The 22,688-nt window shown below is 40.5% G+C and overlaps 1 protein-coding gene across 10 annotated transcripts in view; it reads right to left on the reverse strand.

Annotated features, from left to right (window-relative positions):
• LOC123775788 (cytosolic beta-glucosidase) overlaps positions 1 to 22,688 on the reverse strand; it is an 889,125-nt gene that overhangs the window by 507,827 nt on the left and 358,610 nt on the right. The window contains exon 8 of one of the 10 annotated variants that reach the window (XR_015725388.1): positions 1 to 22,217. This exon is cut by the window's left edge and continues 12,476 nt beyond it. The exons of the other annotated variants lie outside the window; for them this stretch is intronic. The gene's annotated coding sequence lies outside the window, so the exon portion shown is untranslated. The remainder of the gene's footprint in view (positions 22,218 to 22,688) is intronic. 10 annotated transcript variants of the gene reach the window in all.

Raw genomic sequence — 22,688 nt, forward strand, 5'->3', positions numbered from 1 at the left:
CCCAGCTGGAGCCCATTTCTCCCAATGTAGAAATCCAAAACCCTTCCTAGTTCACAATGCCGGTCATTATGGCACAAGTCTGAAGTCAGACTGAACGAGCTTGAATCCCACCTTGGCTGTGGCTTGTCTAGACAATCACGTGCAAATCCTTTTCATCCATACAGTGAGGGTGATGGGGATACCCGTCTCAGAGATGGCTTGTAAGCAGTAAAATGAGATGTTGCTGGAAAATTACTTAGCATGGGACATGATGCATAATAAGTACTCAGTATCAGTATTACTATGAGCTTTTCTCTTTGCTGTTTTGGGGGCAGTCTAAAAACAGAACTTCTTTTCACTCTCAGGAGTAAATGACTATGTAAATTAGAAAAATTTAGTCTTTGTTTTTTATTCCATTACTCATAAGTATTTCAGTACTATGAGAGCATTACTAATCTTATCCTTCATTTATGCAGTAATATAAGGGTGATAACAGCTGTTTTAAGAGAGGATTTTGATTTTTTTTCAGAGCATCATATGCATTGCCTCTATTAAGCCAGATTTGTGAAATAATTCTAGTATAATTTAGATACTATGGCATATTAGAAACCAAAGATTATAAAGTGCAAATGAGATTTTTTCTTCTGCTGACATCATAACAGTTTTTACAGAGCCATTATCATCTCAATGGATACGGATGTCATGCAGTCATTATCCTCAGATCATAACGGGGTGGACCATTAGTGCCTTCTTTGGAGACCTTATGGTCTGAGATGTTAATGAGCCTTTGGGGAACCCTAAATCCTGGGATGGTTGGCAGGATACTCCAGACCATAACAGAAACTTCTTCACAATGACAATGGATCCTGTCAATTTCTATTAAGGAGCTTCTTAATTCCCCAATCATTAAGATAGTGGAAGGACTTATTACACTAGCCTATAATTAAGAAAGCTTTCAGCCATAAATCCCTTCCGTAGAGTCCTTCCCTCTATTCAATATGGAATGAATAAAGGGTAAGAGTCCCACCAGAGGAACTATGGAGACAGCATCCATCTCAGGAAAGTCTGACAGGATGAAGATTTTCTCTGGTTTTCCCCCAATTCCCTCAGCCCCTATCCACTCCCATGTAAGGGCACAGAACAGGGAGGCCCCTTGACTAACACACAGAGGTCTCCAGCAACTCATCTGGTGGTGATCTTTTGTCACAATTGTCGTTTGGATTGGACTGTGTCGAGTAGTTACGCTAGGTATTACAACAGAGAAACACAAGTTCAAGGCACTATCTCTGCCTTTAAATAATTCACAATCTTACTGGAAAGAGTGGATGGTGAAGTTCAGCAATGACGTCAGAACGTAAGGCAACAATACAGAGAGGAACAGAGGCAGCACGAAGGTAATTGCCCAACAGTTGGTGTAAAGAGTACGTGCCATGACTTGACTGAGAAAATACGCATGGAAATAGATGCTTAATGAGTATTGCACTCTTTCCTATTTTAGAAGAGGATGAGTTCAATGCGAGCTGTTGACTATTGATTCATTTCATTATGCCTCAGTTTCTCAATAGCTAAATGACTGGATTAATACACCTTGCTATAAAATATCACTAGAGAATCAAAGGAGCAGGTTACATGTGTTGTTATTTTATAAAAGGAAATAATTCCTGGCATGCTAAAGTGACAGGTGCTATAGAAATATTCAGATAGGGAGATGTACAAGCTTCATTACAAGTGAGGTTTACTATCATAACCCAAAATTTATTGCTTTAAAAAAGCAAGGATCCAAGTAGGAACAGAAATTATGTGCTGCCATAAAAATCAAAAATGAAAGAATCCAACCCGTTGACCTTGAATGTACAGAAACTTGGAGTTCCCTCATTCTTTTTGATAATCCTGGACTTTTCATCTAAATTTCATTCGACCTCAAGCAGACCTGCATTTGGCTTATTACTGAAATTTCATTGCTGAAATTTTCCAATGTAAGAAGTTTTCTAATCAGAAGTTAAATTTATAGAAAATCTCTACTATACTGAAGAAGAAATAAATGTCTACTTCTACATTTTGTGCTTCGGGAATTTGAGTTAGTTTTATTGTGATGTTTCCAAATCAGGTCGTCTTCAATACTAACAAGGGAAAGACTCGGACAGGACTCCATCTCTGAGCCAAAGTCCTGAATGAATTGAAACTCTATAAAGAGGTCTGAACTTTGCTTTAAGTTGTTAATAAGAAACTCCTGGGTTTCAGTCTCTCTTAGGTAACTGTTGCTTTAAGGGCACTCAGAAACCAAGGTCTAGGATCGGATACTTGAGACTTTCTTCATTGTTCTATGTAAGCTCCTTGAGGCATTTCATCGTCTTTTTGTTTCTTCTTGGCTTATAATCACTTTGTATTTGACGATCATGTCAGGGAAATCTGAGTAGCTATACTAAGCCCTAAAGATAGGTGCAGTAAACAAGCTGGTTTGAACATTTTCAGCTTCCAAGGGCATTTCACTAGCATACCTCAAGTTCATCCATCACACCTGTTTCTCCTACTTCTCATAATACGAAAGGCCCTTTAAAACACTGCCCACTCGCCACTGTGCTATTCCCAATGTAAGCACACACAGCCTTCTGGCCACAAAGCTGCCTAAAATGCTATGTGGGAAACAAACAACAACAACAACAACAACAACAAGAGTAAATCCCATGGCTCCTTGCCCCCGCCTCTTCTGGATTCTGGAGCTGTGACCAACCACACCCACCCCACATAAGGTTTTTGATCCCTCTACTTATACCCCTCAAAGGACAGCTCTGTGGCATTAAGCTTTTATTTAGAAAGTCAGAACGCATTTCAGAAATCCATTGGATATCTGAATAAGCCCCAGGTTGACGCAAGTTCTAACTCAGGAACTGAACGTCTTCTCTGCAAAAGATAGCTCTGGCCTCTAACAACGGCACAAGCACCCTTCGTCTGCATTGTCCAAGAGGGCACACCCCCATCTCAATCTTCAGATTTGGATGATATGCATTTATGAAAAGTGTATACCAAAGCTGTGGGAAAAAGACCTGACATTAGTCCCAGATCAAATTAGAGATTAAAAAAAAATTGAACCAAATAGAAGCCCTTGAAGGGCAGATGTAAATTGGATAAGCTTCAATATTACACGACTAGCAAAGAAAGAATTCTGAGACAAGAATGAAAAGCAGAATCCGTCCACTGGTAAGTTGCTGCTGAAGGAAAAGATAGAGCAAAATGGGCTGCATTGACTGCTTTTCCTGCTTATACAAGAAGGCAAAATGGGGGCACCCTTGGGAGACCATGGCAATTATTGGTAAGAGCTACATCTCCCTCCAGGAGGTGTCCAGCGATACTAAGAAGACAAGACGCAAGGTCAGCAAAAAGGAGGTAGGCTATAAAAGCTGATCTGCACGATGCCTTCCAACTTGGGTGTGAAGGAAGCTGTTTCCTAGACTGTTACTACCCTAGCAAATGCTGCCCAGTAGAATTTTCTGCAATAATGACATGATTCTTTATCTATTCAGTCCAGTGTGAAAGCCACTAGTCTCACCTGGCTAATGAGGCCATGAATTCTTGTTCATGCAGCTAAGGAAATGAATTTTTAATTTTATGTGATTATAACTTATATTTAAATAGCTATCAATTTACCTTATTGTATCCACAACTATAAGAGATAAGCATCATTACAAAGACTCTTGTTGGAACACATGATAGTGAGATAATCTCAGTAGCTGCCCTAGGGGCTGTGGGACCTTGAACAAGTCTTAACCTCTCAGAGCCTCAGATCCTTTGTCTATAAAATAGCTAAAATAACATCTAGGTCTTGTGGGTTAGTGCCTAGGACCTCACACATAGTATATTCCAATATCCCTGCCATGTCTGAGCCTAGTTCTGATGTTTGCTCTGTTTCTTCAAAATTGTGGCAAATAAATAAGTCTTTAGTAGTATGATGGTGAAGTGTTGGGGCGCAGAAGTGGTCTATGGCCATATGATTAGGTCTCAGTCTTTAGTGAGCCTTTGTCTGTGGACTGTGAACTTCATATGAGCTTCATGGTCCTCCCCTCTACTGTCTTAGGTGGGACAGAATGGCTACAGTGGGCTGAAGTTGGGTATTTCCTTTCCCCCAGGTCAGTTAGGAGTTGATAAAGACCCAATAACATAAGCCCTAGTAAAATAGTTTGTACCGAAGAGTTTCTATTACAAAGAACAGAGTGTCCTGGCTTATTTCAAAATGGCTAGTTTTCCTCTTCCTCTGCTAGAAGCATGAAGGGATTCCTCTCTGATATTCACTATGAGAACCTGGCTGAGCCCTTGAAGGTAAAACTCACAACAGTGTGGGGTTCCCCATAACTGGGCCACCCTGGAGTTTTTGACTCTCAGACTTGTCTCCACTGAGCCTCCAGCAATTCATCGATTACAGTTCAGGCTCTCCCACCCTGGCACTGATTTCCTTGTAGGTTTCTGCTCCAGTAAGTTGTGATTCTCTGTATACACTTGTCAGGCTCTCCAGTTTGGGGGGACAGCCGCTTGTCCTGTGACCTCTGTTCTCTGATGGATCTAAGAGTTAACTTTCAGTTGGTTTACCTTTTCACTTCTTGTCAGGATGGACTGACAACCTCTAAGCTCCTAACATGCCTAGCATTTCAGACCAAAAACTGGAAGCCCACATTGTATGAGGTTATGAAATTGGATGATGAAAAAGAGGAGAATGGAGTGACAGAGAAGATGGTTGACTGGAAAGGCTACAAAGGGAAAGAAGGGGACATAAGAGGATGGAAGAGGACATAAGAGGTATAAGGAAAAAGAGAAGGAGAGAGAGGAAAAAAGAGCTAAAGGAAGGAGGAAAAGGAACACCAGAAGAAGGAAGAGGAAAACATGACCCACCACAGTACCAAGCATACAGTACGCACTTCATACCTGTGAGCTCCCCTGCTCCCTTCCCTTTCTCTTGCTGATTCCTCACAAGAAAAAAGAAAGTGTCCCTCTCCATGACCACCACGCCCCAGTACCTGCTGGTTCTCCCCACAGAGCAAGACTTCCTTGGACTATCTGTGTACCCACCTTATGTGAAGGGTCAATCATTCTAGATCACAGATAAATCAAGTGTCAGCTGGAGAAGATGCAAGAATAGGCTTAAAGTCCTTCAAGGTCCCCTCTAACCCAGAGGTCTTCTGACTAAAGTGATTAAGTACCGAAGTGCTCCTTGGGATTAAACTCTCTGGCAGCTGCCATCCCTTTCATGCAGGATCTTCTCTGCTTTCATTTGAAATTTCCACCGATCATATCTCAGAAGGAGACCACGTTAAGCTGCTGTCGATCAGTAATAGCTTGGCATGGATCCAATTATCAGAATGTATTAATTGGTTCTTTCACTTGCCTAATAGGTATCGAGTGCTCACTCTGCCATAAAATACAGAAGGACATGGGGAACATCACAGCAGGCCAAGATATGCACTATCTTCATGGAGCTCAGATGCTAGAAAGAAGAGTCTGAGTGAGTTACAAGACAAGTCAAACATGGAAGCCAGACCTCAGTAGGGAACTCTGAAAAATTTACCAGAACACAGAGAATGGGGGAAGAGCCAAAAAGTGGGAAATCAAATCTCAAACAGATAATTGGGTAGCTGCTGAAAACCATCTATGTAGGTCTTACAGCTGCATTTAAGAATGGTACTATCTGTACCCAAAAAAGCTGAAGAGAATTTGCATTCAGTAAAATTTGAAAAGCACAGTTAACAGTAAATCAGCATCCCAGATGCAGACAAAAGTTTAATATTTTTGCCTGGCGAAATCTAACTCTCAAAAACAAAGGTGGTACACCAGCACCCAGATCTTATTTTCTAATGCCATTCTCCAGCTGAGACAGGAAACATACCAGATGAGTCTGGAACATCATGTAGTGTCATTAGGTAAGAAAGTACTCCAAAAACAAAATGATGGGAGCATCTCAAAGGAAGACAGGAACCAACTGAAAGAGTTCCCATTGGCCAAGCTGGAACTTTCTGAGCAACAAAGTAAATAACATACGATTGGATTATAGCTCAAAGTATAAAATAAATATCCATGTGTCCATTCTGATATAAATAAGTGGCCGAATAAATAAATAAATGAATAAATGGGGAGAAGAAACAAATCTCCCATACAGAAGAATTCCAAATCATGTATATAGACCCATCACCCTCAAGGATTAAAGTGTGCGTTCATTTTACTTTTATTTTCTTTATTTACTTATTTTTATTAATGTCTTTGTTATTTGTGATTTGCGAACTAAGGGCTTGCTATATTCTTTCTTTGTTTATTTTGTTTTAAATTAGGGGTAAGAAAGCTAAGAGATATGGGTGAAAGTCAATAAGAAATATTATTTGAGACCCATCTAATTAAATGGGCTGGTATACAAAGAAGGAAGAGAGAAACTACTGATAAATAGTGACATCAAAATGTTATCATCCACCAAACACTAGCGTTGCACCACAATACTTCAGGTATCAAAATGGGATAATTAACTGGTGCGGAAATACATTGACTTGTAAAATTAGTTATGTTTTATTTTTCTGCAGTTCCACTATTATACCTACAATAGAAGAAACATCTATATGGGCAATTTCCTTCAAGAGTGCAACACCCTTTCCAACTAAATTTCATTAATCTTCCCAGTACCAGCTGTGGTAAGGGGTAAGCTCTGTTCTTTAGAGCTGCTACCTCGAGCCTCAAGTTGATGAACTTACTTGGGTGTGTAGCAAAGCCAAGATGGGCTCCAGGCTCTGAAGACTCAGCACTTTTCTAGGGTAGTCCATCTGAGGAACCTACAGAAGTAATGAGATCTGCTTTCCTCTGAATGTTGCGCCATGTGACACCTGCATTTTACTCCGAAGTCTGCATGTGGAGAAGGGGTCAATGAGTCAGTGCCTCAATGAGTCAGCAGTGCTCAAGGAAAATAAGCATACGACCCCAGAGCTTCCTCCAGTGATCTTTCTAAAATGAAAACCAAAAATCAAAAACCACAGCTATGTTCTCCCACCAACATTATCAACCATCCCCTGGATGCCTGGGGAGAAAATGCAAAACTTCAGGACATATAAAACAGGCCCTTCATGATCTAGAGCTACCCCCTTACACTCATCTGTCACACCCCAGTCGTGCTTTTCTACCAGTGAAACCAAACTCATGCTTCCAAGCTCTCAACCCACGCTCTGCCTTTTTGCATGTTGTCCTCACTGCCTGAAATAGACTCCCATGCCCTCCTCCACCTCCATGAGGCCCGCTTGGCAAGCTCCTTTTACCGTTCAAATCCCTCATCTGAAACTTCTGCTACCACTGACTGGGACCAACCATCCCAGCCTGCATGGAGTTGAGCAGTTTCCAGGGATTTGGAATTTGAGTGCTAAAACCAGGAAAAATCCAAGTACCTGGGACAAGTTGGTCACCCTACCCAACCCCTCACTGACAGAATTAATCTGTCTAATTTTCCTACACTTTGTATTTTTAATGTGACTCTGAGTGCATCACAGCATTGCATTTATTCATAGCTTCCCGATTAGAGTGTAAATTCAGGGGCAGAGATGGGGCTTCATCTACCTGCGTAGCCCTAGGCAGTATTCGTTAAGGGCAGCAGCATGTTAGAATCACCTGGAAAGCTTGTTGTTGTTGTTTTTGTATTTTTGTTTTCATTAAATGCCCTCCAACTCTCAGAGATTCTGGTTTAATTGATCTGGGGTGAGGCCTGGGCATGGGTTATTTTTTGAAGCTTAACCAAGTGATTCTAATGTGCAGTCAAGGTTGCTAACACCTGCTCTAGGGTAATGATTCTCAGCAGGGGGTGGTGTACGCATCAAAACTAAACACATCACCCTAGGCCCAACTACCCACAGATTCTAATTTAATTCATCTGGAATAGGGGCCAGGCAGCTGTCTCTTTAAGCATCAGGTGATTCTAATTCATGGTTACGGTTAACCTATGTTTACATATATGTGTATATATAACCAAACTAAATTCCAAGCCATCCCTATTACCCTTAACTCTTGCCAAACCTCTAAGTATGAATAAGGGCCGATCACAAACAGATTTTAATATCTAATGGAATAAATACCTTTAATTTTTGGCACATGCCATTATAAAAGCTTTTTTTTTCTTCCAAAGTATGCCCAAGCGGTATTGTTCATACCCACCATCAACCAAGTACATCCTTCTCTACCTTCAGATCCTCACTCATCATCAGCCCTTCTCAAAGCCTTTCTCCCAATGTCTTTGTTACTCTGCTCATATTCATGGCTTTATTTTCCTTCCTTCCCACTGTCTAACACTCGTACAGAGAATAGTTTTCCAACTCTGTTGTGCCATCTTTCTAACTCTCTCCTGGTCTCCTACTGCTCCCTTGATGACCCGCACAGACCACGAACACATTGCATGGCTTGTTTCCTCTTGAACACACAATCCCCCAAATCAGAAAGCTTTCACTTTGTCTGAAAGGATTCGCTCACAGATTTTCAAATGTTTCAGTTCTTTCATGTCACTAAGATATGGGCTCAAAGATCCCCCCTTCGAGAGACCTCTGCTATCTGCCCAGCCCAGAGTAACTTCCCACGGTCACCATGCTCTATCACACCAGCCCTGGTTAATTTCATCATAGCACTTACTAGTTTCTGAAATTGTCTTATTCTGTTATTTGCTTGTAGTTTTATGCCTGATTCCCCTTTATAGAATGCAAGCTCCAGGAGGAAAAAGAATGTTTCCTGTTGTATCATCAGCACATACAGCAATACCTGGTATGTAATATTTATAAAAATGAAATAAATACCTATATATGCATAGATAGAATAAGAGTTAATTGGGTGGCCAATATTGCTGCATCTGGACCGACGGACTTTTCTACAAAACATACTTATTTGAGCATAATTCAGGCTCTATAGGCAAAAAGTAGGTCTTCACTAGCCAAAATTGATGCCACCATATTCAAGACAGTGTGATCTCATGAACGTCGTGCACTGTGATATTAGATGCTCTTTGGTTGGAATTCCATCTGTCTCCTCCCTACCTGAATCATCTAGGACAGATTCAGGGACCGTCAGCATTAGCATCACATGGGAACTTGTTAGAAATGCGAATGTTTGGGCCCTACCCCTTACCTGCTGAATCAGAATCTCTGGAGAGGGGGCCCACCAAATTGCTCTACGGAGCTCATCTTAGGATTCTTAGGCACACTAAACTTTGATCTAGCACTGATCTAGGTCAAATTAGAAAACCCTTAAGCCACAGTAACTTCCTTTATATTGCAAAGTTGTTAAGAGGCCAAATGACGTACGCAGAAATACTTAACACATAGAAGGTACTCAAGAGATAATGTTTTCCTTGCATTTACCTTTTATTTTAAAGAAAATGATGTAGACCAAATTACTTTTAGGTGGACAGAATTCTGACAATCTGTTTTTTCTGGATGTCCAACCCACTAGAAGAGACTAGCCTGTATTATTGAAAGGAAGCTAACTGCCTATCCATAAAGAAAGAAACAGAAGAATTATAAAAAGTATGTCCATCTGGGGTCATTTAAGACAAGGGCAAACAGTCCTTCATACCCCAGTAGCCCCTATACTTCAGCACAGCTCCATTATTGATATCCATAATGACGTCCCTGCATTAAGTAAATGCAAAATTCTTCTCCAGAGCCTCTGCTCAAGTGTGTTCAACTTTTACCAGAAAGATTTCCATTTGAAATATTTAAATCGCTTTTTGGGGGCCCAAATGGGAAAGCTTTGGTTACTTGGAACATTTTACTTTATAAAATTATCTCATTCTCTGAGGATTGCAGAGAAATTAGACATTAGCATATGTTCGTCAACATATTTCCCCTGGTGAGTAGGGTACTCTTTGACAGAAGGGGCTCTGTCTTCTCTGTCTCTGGAAATCCCACTCAGCACCTAGTTCAAGTGACGCCACACAAAAGGTGCCCAGAAGGACTGTGGCCCAAGAGGCTGGTTGACCTCAGCAACTTGCATTTTCTCCTGGGGAGAGAATGGTTCATCCCTGTAATCACTGCCTTCTTGGATACCCTTTAAGCTTGTGCTCTTGCCAGATAAGCTAAAGGGATAACAATTCTCAAAGTCACTGGCATTTATTGAAAGCCAAAGAAATTAGTGAGCTCTGACATTTATAGGTCTTAAACATTAAAGAAGTTAAAAGTAGTTCGAGCAAGGTTCAAGTCTTAAATGTAATGGTATATGAGTTGCTGTTAATTCTCCAATAATTACTCTGTTTATTATTTCAACAGCCAGATTTACAGTTCTAGTTAGCCTGCATTTTAACGACATGGTCTCTCACCTTCCAAACTTTTCAATTTCCCCATGACTTTAGTTGTCTCTGATGGGGCATTCCTTAATGGTTCACAATTTTGAGCACTTCCTATATGCCACGGTTTGTTACAGTTGTTTCACATGTTATTAATTCACTTAATCTTCACAATAACCCAACAGGCTAAGGACTATTATGATACCTGCTTTACAGATGAGGATTCAAAAGCACATAGAGGCTGTGTAATTTACCCAAGGTCACACAGCTAGTAGGTGGCACAGCCATGATTTACTCAGAGTCAGTATGCTCAGTCGTTCTGCAATACTGTCTTCCAACAAAATAAGTTTCATTTGAGGAAAAGACACTAGACGCCTAATTATTCATTATGTGGGATGGCAGTCATAAAGCTCCCACCCAGGGAAAACTAGAATGCGGGGAAATCTTTTTGTCCTACTGGTCTTCTCCCTCCTTTCTCTGCTCTAGCACCTACAGCCCTTGTCCTCAGCAGCACCATAAGAATGGAAAGAACTCTCTCAAGTTTACGTAAAACAACTGCATGACTTCTCTACAGCATTTGCTGTTCCAAACTCAGTGCTGGTAGTCTGGTTAGCAAGAGCTTGGAGAAAAAATCTTGTTGCGAATGAGGTCAAAACCATTGTTAATATGGGGTTTGGGCAGTCTTTGTTGATTTGACTTTACTCAACTGCTCTTGGTCTTGGTCTCCGTTAGTGTCAATAATTGATGCCTGGCTGCGTTTCTTTTGAAACCACTGACTTTGAATAATACATATACATCCATATACACATACATACATATACACATATGTATATACTTACATACATATGTATACATATATGATATGCATACATGTGTGTATGTGTGATAAACATACACATATACATTATATATATATAAACCTGCACAGCTAACACCTTACCTTAAAGGAGAAGATACTGGAGGATGCATGGGTGAAAAACTAATTCAGAAAGGAGACAGGCATTTGCTTAGTGGTATTGAACAAAATAAACAAAACCTGCCAAACAAGTCTGAACTATAAACAAAATAAAGCCTCTGATGAGCACAGCGGGTTCATCCTTGAAAGAAGCCACTTTGTCTGGACAGGTCTTGTGCCTGAAGTTCGATGCAAGAGCAGATAGGAGAGGTCTCTTTCACGTCTTCTGAGGGAGATGCAGGGCTCAGTCGGTATGGGTGAATGAGAAAACTCTTTTGGCTTTTCAGTGAATACAGAATAAATGTCACTTTCTTTGGAAATGACCTTTCTGCTATTCTCATCTTTGTATATAAAGTTGCTGTGTGAGAAAATCCATGCCTATGAATTTCATTTCTGAAGGTACAACAGAATCATTCCATAGACATTTTCAAGATGGATGGACTAAAAGGTATCAGAGTCGATTTCTTCAGTGATCTTGAAAGAATCAACATCATCAGGTTCTCGTCCAGTGTAATTCAGTAGGGGTTTTAGATTCTCATCAGATGAGTATTCGGATCGAGATATGCAGTGTATTTCTTAGAAAGGGGTTTGTCTGGAATTGTTACGCTTTCATTCACCAAAGGAAATTGACAGCATGTACCCTTCTTGGGGACTTTTCTTGGCCCTTGTATCCATAAAACACAGTGAGCTCAAATTAACTCCCTTGAAGTCTTAGAGATGGGTGTATTCATGACAGTGTTAATGAAAAACAAAAGTATATACTCTGTGCAGAATTGCCAGGAAAAAAAACCACACACACACACAGAGCTCCAACACACAGGTCTTAAGCGGCCTGCATTTGTAAAAGATGGATATTCTAGCTTGTACAAGATGAGAATTGCTACAAATGTGTTGCATTCTTCCAGGACTAATAATGCAATGCCAAAAGCAATCAAGCTTTTAAAAAATCTCAGCTGTCCAGCAAATGGATGATCATTATTATAGCAAATCACTATGCACCTAAGAACAAACGAAGTTTATAGTTCAGTGTAATTCAATGGCCGGATTTCATCACCAGCGCTCCAAAGTAGTACAATCTATCATAGGAATACAATTGGCAATTTCAATGTGAAGACCTAACCAAGGTCTAATTAAGCGACAACTGCAATGTCCTCCCATCTCTTTCCCCCATGCTGGAAGCTTCTTCAGCTTAGAATGGTTACCCGTGCTAAATTTTTTTTGGAAGGTATTCTTTTAAAATTCTGCCCAGAAATCTCATCCTTTTTGTGTCAGGCCTCACCTCACAACACTGATGTCAGCTTTCAGTTAAAAAAAAAAAATGTGCAAAAGTATTATCATTGGGTTGCAAGTTCGTTGAAAGAAGTAACTGTATCCTGTTCACTAAAATGGGACCGTCTTAGTCCCAGCACAATGCCTACAACCCAGCACTATAGTTATTGGATAAAGTAATAGATCAATATATAGTAAAATGTCATTAATTCGGATCCTTTAATATAGGATTTGTGTTAACTCATCCAAGTCTTGAGCTTGGGTTTCAAACTGCACTCTTTTATGATAAAAAAAAAAAAAAAAAAGCCAGTTATTTACTTCTTTAGGACTAATACATCGACAGTTTGCACATGTGGGTTGTGAAGGGTAAGCTCTGTTATATAGGAGCATTTTAAATGCAGTATTTATATACAAATAATTATTATGCTAATTTCACAGCATCTTGATCTACTCATTAACACAGATACAAAGAATCAGCATGGTGTGGTGGAAACGCATTAAAAGGGTAATTAGGAGCCCTGGGCTCTGATCCCAGCTCCACCACTCATTAGCAGTGTCACCTTGGCCAAGTCACTTAACCCCTCTGAGTCTGTTTCCTCACCTGTAAAATGAAGAGACTGAACTAGAGCATCACTAGTGCCCTTCCAGCCTTAACATTCTATGACTCTGTGATCCTTGTGAACACCCACGTGGCAACCACACTCTCCTTTTAACGCATCATCTGCAAAATTCCCCCCTCTTATCCCAGGACTGGCTTTCGTAAGTGATATTCTCTGAACCTGAGACACTCTTCCCTTTGCCCACACCACCCCTACAGTAATTAACTCCTCTTTTCCTGGAGCAAACCATTTCCTTGGGGAAGCCTTCCTTGATTTCTCAAGCCAAGTCCTGCTATAATCTTGCACAGCTAGGCTCCTCTCCTCACAGTATATACCCCCATTCTAATTTCTGATTAATGTCCATCACCTCCATTAGACTGTTTGCTGCACGAGGACAGAGACAATTGGAATATATGGAATAAACATCTGAGTGACAGTGACACAGTCCAAACACATTAATGTCTTCAAATGAAAGGGGGCCAAGGGTTGACACGTGCTAGCCTGACTCTCATTGCTGTGAATTTAAGTCACAAAATTGCCCTTTTTCAATTGTACTTCATTTCTTTAATTCAGATCACTTGTAAATTACTCCAAGGCAAACAGGTGTTTTACTAGTTTCCATGTCAGAATTGAAGTGATATGAATTTGAACCAAGATTTTTTTTATTTATTTATGTGGTGACATTTGCAGAAGGAAAAAGGTCCTATGGCTAGCTCCAACATAAATTTGAACCCATATAGTCTTTTTCTTCCACAAATGCTGCCATTATCCAGTTTGGATATGTGTACAATTTTAGCCTTTAAGTTTCCCTATCAGAGTTTCTTCCATACATTCATGATCATCTGTGAAGATTTTATATAGGTACATACATATAAAATCTTACTAAACAGTCTTAATGCCAAATCGTTCTCTTTAGTTTTATCTCCTGTTTCTCTTATTTTTCAAGCCTGTTATGTTTTCAAGCAGTTTTCCCCAGTCATTTTCCCTGGTTTTAAACCTTTCCATTGGTAATGAATTTCGATCGTGAAGCACAGAAATTTCACATTTGCAGAAGTTCACTGCATGAATATATTTCATGCTATTAACTCTAGTCTCAAATCATATGTAACTAAGCACAGGGGCCCCCTGTCATCTTTGTCTTCTGCCCCTTTCTTTTTTCAGAGAAGAGAAGAAATTGTGATTTATAATAAATCCTGGCATTAAAAGAATATCTCGTATGTCTCCTTTTGTGATTGTTCTGGACTTGAAGGATGACATGTAATAATAAATAGTCAGGTTTTAAAGGCGACAGTTTAGAATTTTAAAGAAGAGAAATGACGTATCAAATAGCAATATTACCATCAGAAGTGTGGCTAAATAGACTGAGAAAAATGAATCTAATTCACTACTTTTGTATGTGAGACCCTGGCTATAGATCCCAAATTGTCTCTTCCTATTTTCACACAGAAGAGCAATTTTTGTCCAGTATCCCTTGGGAGCCTACAATTTGTATAAACATCGTAAGTAAGAAGACTTTCATTTGTAATTATTCTAAATTTTCCAAAACTCAATCTACTACCACCATGGAATTCATTAGAACATTCTTAACATAGGCAGCTTCAAATCTTTTCTCCACCCAGATTTGTAGGCTGGTGACTGTCAAGTTCTTAGGAAGACAAAAGTTAGGCTATAGCCATTCCAGGAATATTCTTCCCTTCCCCTTTATGCCTTTGGCTTGACCTTTGTAGTTTAATGAATAAGCATAAGCAGAACTAAGCATCCCACTTTTGGGGGGCTTTGGGTTTATAAGCAAACTAACATAGAAATCCTAAGAGAAGGTATCTGTCAGTCGGCTCTTTCCGAATAATAAACCACCCCAAATTTGTTGTGAGTCAGGTGCCACATGGGTGTTTTTTCAGGTCTGTGCCAAAAGATCTGGTCGGTGCCTGGTGACATCTACATTCAGCTGGAGACTCAGTCGGGGCCTCTCTCTGTGTAGCCCCAGCCACTGAACCTCAACAGCTCGATGAGAGTGCCACAGCTTAGAATCAGAAACAAAGAGCAGAAACTCTGCTATGAAGTTCAGTCTGTGCCTGTGTGAGGGAGATAAAAGATGTCCAAGTGTTCTGGCGGAGCTAGTTTCCCTCACTCCCACTGTCTCGATATTAAGATATTGTACAGCAGAGAAGAACAGAAAAGAGGAGCCACCCAGGCAGGAAGAGAGGACACTGGAAAACACAGGGCTTTCTGCAGAGAATCAGACCACAATTCAAAGGAACTGGCTACATTCTGAGTCATCAGCTAGTTCTTCTTCCAGTTGCCTTTAAGACAAGAGAGTTGAGTCTCTGGGGTCCGTCTCACGGTGATCACCGCGTTTGGCGTGATGGTGCTTTGCTTTGATGCTTACACAGGGCTCTATACAAGCTAGTTTGTGTGGACAAGGGCCCATCCAAGGGACCACTCAGAGGATGAATGAATTTAGAAACCTTCAGGAACGATAACACAGAAAAAGAACTCTGTTATTCCTGAACAGTGTGGGATGAGACAGAACAACTTTGAAACCCACCACTACTCTGAAGCAGCCCATGTTACGCTTTTTATGAAACTGGGAGTATTTCTTTAGATTGATGCTTGTCCAACCTATGAGCAAAAGTACAAATACCTCCCTCTGTCTCCATTTTCTCCAAATTTCTCTAAATATATATAATACAGGTCTATGTGAGTTGCAATTTTTAAAAATCCGTATTTGCCAGCCTTTTCAAATCTTTGGGATGGTTAAAAATTAAATTTGGGACTCACTTTCCATGAATATGTTCCTTGCAATGATAATACCATCATCCTCTGAGTGGGCCATTAAATGTGTTTATAGATCAGACATGCAAAAGACATTTTATCATAATCATTTCTACTGGTTTGTATTTAGATTGCTTCTTGCAATTTCTACTTTTAGTGGTTAAGAGTCTTTCTGGTTCACTTTTTAAATGTGCAAAATCAAAATGCAAAGGCAAAATTCCTGTCAATGTTGAAAAAAAGATATTTAAGAACTGTTCAAATCAAATTTATATTTCAGTCATTTGATTTCCCCCAAATGGAGAAAAAAAGCCTAATCAACAGAAGAGCTTTTTCCCAGTGGTTCATAATTCTCTTCAAGTAAGGACTCAAGAAAAACATTCTCCCAGCACCACACTGAGAAGAGAAGGAACTCCCTGAAGACATATTCAAGCAATGAGGGGAAAGAGGGAGAAAGAGCCACAGTGGACAGACCCACTGGCCCGAAGGCATCAGAATTGGGATGGTTCCAACTGAATAGATGCCTAATGAACCTAGAATAGCCTCGGACTGCATAGACAGCCCATCCATACACTCAGCAAGGAGGACCCTGTTGCTGGCCATGTAGTGGTTGGTTTGCACACATGGCTATCCAAGGGAAGAGGAGCAGGGAAAAGTGCAGCTTTCTCCACGGCGATAAAGAACAGCCACACATCCAGCTCTGTGCTTTCAAAAGCTCCCCTTTTGAAATGGTATAGAGTAACACCTCATAAATTTGGACCCAATTATAGGCCCTCTCTCCCAGCAGTCAGGATGGTTTCCTGGGAAAGTTTTATTGCCCACCTAAAGTCAAGAAACTCAGTGGGAAAGAGTGATGTGACAGCTCAAGTTTGTTTTGCAGAAGTACATTTTTATCCAGGCTTATTTTAGTCACAAAACCTCCCGCTCCTTTAACATACAGCAGGATGGGAAACCCTTCTATTTACAGGAACTTATGTCCTTTTTTTTGCTACAAGATTCCGGCTTGAGCTGGGGTGTCAGCTCAAAATCACCTCCTCATTGGAGACAACTACACCAGCCCTGTCCAATCCTTCATTCTGTTTTAATGACTCTTTTCTTAATAGCTCTTTTTACTATGATCCTATTTACTTGTTTATGATTTCTCTTCCCCCATGAGAATGGGAGTTCCGTGAAAGCAAGGACCTACTGGGAGCTGTTTAGTACCCTATTCTTAGCTATTAGAACAACATCTGGCACATAGGATGTGCTCAGTAACTATTGCTAAATGAATGAATGAATGAGGTAGTGCTGGTGGACACTATATCACACAGAGAAAGGTGGCAAGGGAAGGTATCTAATTTGGGTTCCGGTCCCTGATCTCAACATGTGTGTGTGAAGTTTCCCCTACACCAACAAGCAATGCTCAGATACCCAGTGGGTGTTCGACAATCCAACTCAGATCTGACACTACAGGAGACGGCATCAGATCCCACAGGTTAAGTGTTCAATCCTACAAGGCTGCCCTCCACCCCCTTCAGATGCCAGCCACAAACTCAGGTTATCACCTGTGTGTCTGACCAATGAGCTATAGATTGGAGGCTCCACCGGACCCCTCCTTGGACCTCAGATGCCAGTTGAATGTTTCCTGTACTTCTGACTGGCTGACTATAAATTGCAGGTTCCCATGGCCCCCTCCTCAGGTTCAATTAATTTTCTAGAGTGGCTCACAGAACACAGAGAATCGTTTCACTTACTAGATCACTGGTTTATTAGAGAATGGCATAACTCAGGCACAGCCAGATGGAAGAGATGCATAGGGGAATGTGTGGGCGAAGGGCATGGAGCTTCCGTGCCCTCTCAGAGCACACCTCTGTCCTCAAATCTCCACACGTTCGCCAATCCAGAAGCTCTCTGAACTCCCTCCTTTTGAGCTATTCCAGAGGGTTCTTTACATAGGCATGATTGATTAAATCGCTGGCCACTGGCAGTTGATTCTACCTCCAGTCCCACTCAGCTCCCCAGAGATCTGGGGTGGGATTGAAATGTCCAAGCCTCTCATCACATAGTTGATTCACCGAGCAAACAGTCCCCATCCTTAAGTGATCCAATGATCATTTTATTCACATAACAGAAGACACACTTAGCTCTCTTATCTTAGGAAATTCCAAGGGTTTGGGCAGTGGTGGGCCAGAAACTATGGACTGTGGCAAAATATGTGTGAGTAATACATTTTGATCATCTATATGACCAAATACATATTTCTTATAAATCACAATATCTCAATATCTATAAGAAGTTATCACTGCTTCTGACAGCTGATACATAGTGGGAATCAGTCAAGCCAAGAGGGTGTGGAGCTGAGCAAAGGGTAGGTGGATGACACAGAGACAAAGAGGGAGGCAGGAGATGGAGCCTAGAGGGTCCTGGAGTTCCTGACAAGAAATTTAGATTTCATTCCAAATGCAATGAAAATCTGACTTTTATTATTTTAGTTTCAGCCATTGTGTGTGTGTGTGTGTGTGTGTGTGTGTGTGTTTAAAATTTACTCCTATTAACAACCCTGTAATGTAGTTGCATTTTTGTCAAAGCAAGATATAAACAACTATGGCTTTAAGCACCATTAAATGGCTCAAAATCTCATAATTAATAGGCGGTGTGAAAAGAATCTAAACCCAGGTCCATTTACTCCAAAGAAAGTATCATTTCCTCTACTCTACACTCTTTCCAAGAGGCCATGCCATGCAAAAAATCATCATACCATTTATATTTGCTAATTGCCATGTGAATTATAAATGTTTTTAAAGTTCTCTGTTAAAACAGGCTTCCCAAGGAGATCTGCTTTGCAATACTGCAGTTGGCCTGGTTTGAGTAATGGCTTGCTCTTGAACGCAGGAGGGCTGCATAATCTATACAACAGCTATTATTTCTTGATCGTATTTAACCATTCTAAGTTTTCATTAAGTCACCCTCCCCTCCAATCAGTGATGATCAGATATATGCAATGGTACGTTTCTACAGAGAATGGCTCTTTTGAGAACTTGAGCTCATAAGACCTCAGCTGCTAGAAAAGCCACAGAAACCTCAAGCTCCATATTTTTCAAACCTGAAGAAACAGGGTCACAGATGGTCTCATTTCTAAGACTATGTGCAACCTTTTCTTTCTTTCTTTCTTTCTTTCTTTCTTTCTTTCTTTCTTTCTTTCTTTCTTTCTTTCTTTCTTCCTTCCTTCCTTCCTTCCTTCCTTCCTTCCTTCCTTCCTTCCTTTCTTTTTCTTTTCTTTTCTTTTCTTTCTTTCAAAATAAGTTTCCTGACTCAACTTCAGGGAGTGCCCTCAAGCTTTCCATCTTCTTGGAAAAATAATTGACAAAACCTCTGCCTTTTCCTGTGGTAATTAGGAGGTTTCGGCTCCTTCTTCCCCAAAAGGAAAACACTTTCACCAATTTTGCCTCTGCTGCGTTAGAGCTCTGGAGGAAATTCTGGGAACCGCATGAAGTGTGTGTGGGTGTGGCACCGTCACCGTTAACCCAAAGCAAATCTCTTCCTCTGACAGCGACGCGCTTCCCGTCTCCCCAGAGAGTGTGAATCTGTTCAGCAACACCTGCTAACAACTGAAAAAGGAGACCTGCCTCCTGAAGGGATAATCCCACACAGGTTTTGATCTAATGTGGCAGCCAGAAAGAGGGCTTGCTATGGGGTCAGAAGCTTTGCTATTCCCGAACTGCTAGGCACCACCCCACAAGCATCATGTGAGGCCCGGGGGACAGAATAATGTAGGAGTTGACACGAGACTCTGGTAACAGGGCTGCTGAAGGCTTTTGATGCTAGGATGGGCACTGTTCTTGCCCCCTCTGCAGTTCGAACTGGAAGAGAAACTTGCCTCATTTAAAATACCCCTTAGAGAAAGAAATAGCAGCGTGAACTTGGCAAAGTAATATTGAGTCACTCCTTTATAAATGCCTATTTTTATGGACTGGCTGCAGAGGTGACCGGGGAGGGTTGTCTCTTGCTGCTGCTTTTGAGGAGTGGGTTCTAAGTTGTGTGTCTTCGCCCGCAGCCCCAAATGTAATTTTCCAGGTGGCTATCAATAAAATCAGATGATTTGTCAGGAATAAAGCAGGCCAGGTGCAGGGTCCCCAGGATCCCAGACACAGCCTGCTGCTAATGGAATCAACTGCTTAATGAATGAGGGGCTTTACATAGACCCTGAGGTTAAAAGTCAACAGGAAGGGCCTCAACAACAACTTTATTAGGCAGATGTGCGCCATGGTATTCTAGCCTGAAAATACCTGTCTCGGACTGTTTCTCCTCTATTTAAGGATTCCAGTGGACAAAAACAGATTAAAATGCACACATACTCACACTTCATAAATTACCCCAGGGTAACTTGCTTTTCAGGTGATTAAAACCACTTGGCTTTAAGCCTCTGCCTTAAAATACCCCCCAAGATGTGCAAATAATGGCCTAGAAGTACCAGGCCATTACATTTGTTAGGCAGACTTTTTTTTTCAATTAGGGCCAATATGCGTACCAGAAAATTACCAATGGGGAAGTATTTAACACAAGTTGGGAGGAATTGATACACTGCCAATGTTATTACATAGTTTATGAACTTAAGAGGCAAGTTTATAAACTTAATTTGAGAAACAGAGGATCCAATTCTGGTTCTAACTGGCATATGACTAGTGGCTCCTGATAGAGCCACTCCAAGGTTCCCACAAAATTGTCCAAATGGAGATACGAAAGAGTCTCACAACATTACCAAAATTTAGAACTAAAGTCAACATATTGCTAGACACTTGGAAGAATTAATATTATGAATAAAATCAATGGGAATACAAACTGTACAACAGATGAAAAATAAATGCACAATGATTAACAGAGCTTTCTTGAAAAAAAAAAAAAACCCAACATACATTAATCATCAAGAGTTTCCAAAGCAGCAGCATGAAAAAGAAAAGGCTTAAAAGAAATTCTATATAAAGAATGGCCAGTAAAATTCTGAAATCTCCCAGAATATATGGAGAAAAAAAAGGATGAGAGAGAGAGAAAATACATGAGAAAAGATCTGACATCTTAGAATACCCATAGAGATGTTCCAACATCCAAAATAATAAGATTCTCAAAAAAGACAAAAACAGGTAAATTATTGGAGCAATAAACAGCCAACTCCCCAGAGACACAAAAAAGGTATATGGCATTAAGCTTAAAAGGCCCAATGAGTTCCAGCACAATGAATAAAAAGAAAACCATACCAAACATCACTGTAAAAATTATGACTCCCCAAGATAAGAGAAAATTCCTAAAAGCTTCTAGAGAGACAAACTGACCATCCCAAAATAAGCAAAATCAGACTGGCATTTTTCTAGCAATTCCAGAGGTGAGAAGGCAATAGAACAGTGCCATAAATATACCAAGGAAAAATTATTTTCAACCCAGATTATTATACCCAGCCAAATTATCTATAAAATTGAGAAGTGAAATATTTTCAAGCAAGAATCAGAAAATGCTCTGCACACACCATTTTTAGAAGACACATGAGAATATACTGCAGCAAAAATACACCAGAGGAAAACCCAATATGCAAACGGTCTTTTCAAAGATGGGGTGACAATGGAGATTATTGCTCTTTCTTAATTAAAATACTTAACTTAATTACTTAAATTAACATTTATGGACAGTGGATTAAAAAGTCATTTGCTTAGAAGATAATTTTTCTCTTACTCTGAGTTTCTCTTAAATTAAGAAACAAAAAGTCTCCACTAACCACTAGATCAGTCACTTATAAACTTTAGAACTCTTAAAAAGTAGCTGGGTTTCTGAAACTATGAATTAGTAGGTCTGGGAATCTGTTTTCCAAGTCATTCTGATGCAGCTGATCTATGGACTATATGCTGAGAAATAGTAGATTGTGCATTTCCTGAGGACAGAGATGGGTGGGGCTTTTTCTTGACCATAATACCTGTGGAACACAGCATTTTTTAAAGGAATTCAATGTATAAGAAAACTGGGTCTCAGACCATCTTCTCTTATGGATCCTGTGTCTCTGGATAGAGTGCTATTTCCACTTAAACACTGTGAATGCCTCTTGTTCTGCATCTAGTCCTACATAGAGAGTTTCAGAAAACAACTGAAAAGCAACATGAAGATGAATGAATGGCACAGCACCCTACAACTTATAAGCCCTCCAAGTAAAGGACTGTGGGTGAGGCAAAAGTGGGAAAAACCTGGAAAACAGGGGCACCTGGGTAGCGCAGTCGTTAAGCGTCTGCCTTTGGCTCAGGGTGTGATCTCGGCATTCCAGGATTGAGTCCCACATTGGGCTCCTCCGCTGGGAGCCAGCTTCTTCCTCTCCCACTTCCCTGCTGTGTTCCCTCTCTTGCTGGCTGTCTCTCTGTCAAATAAATAAATAAAATCTTAAAAAAAAAACAAACAAACTGGAAAACAGAGTGTGTTGGTGATTACAGTTTTCCTGCCTTTTATCTGTTCACAGCGGGGAGTAGTAATTAGAGATGAGCCCATCTCAAGCCAAAGGAGGGCCAAATGAAAATCTATTTAAAATTGCAAACAACATATATCCCTTTCTTGCTAGCTCTAAATCCAAAACAATGATCTAATCAGCACCCAAGAAGAAATCATTCACCTGATTTGTTGACAAAGGACTTGACTTAGGATGAGAGCCCCTAGAAGAAGAGCTTGAGACAAGGCTGGAGTGCAAGTAGGTTATATGGGAGGACGTCGCAGGAAACTTTGATCAGGGAGTGAGAAAGTAATAAACGGAAGGGAAGGAAGGCAATAAAAGTGCATTAAGCAACAAGTTTGATGTGAGAAACAGGTGCTCAGATCCACTGCAGACCTCTGGGAG

Source organism: Ursus americanus, chromosome 8 (assembly GCF_024610735.1).
Source record: "Ursus americanus isolate L20-20 chromosome 8, mUrsAme1.1.p, whole genome shotgun sequence".
In the NCBI taxonomy this organism is placed as follows: Eukaryota; Metazoa; Chordata; class Mammalia; order Carnivora; family Ursidae; genus Ursus; species Ursus americanus.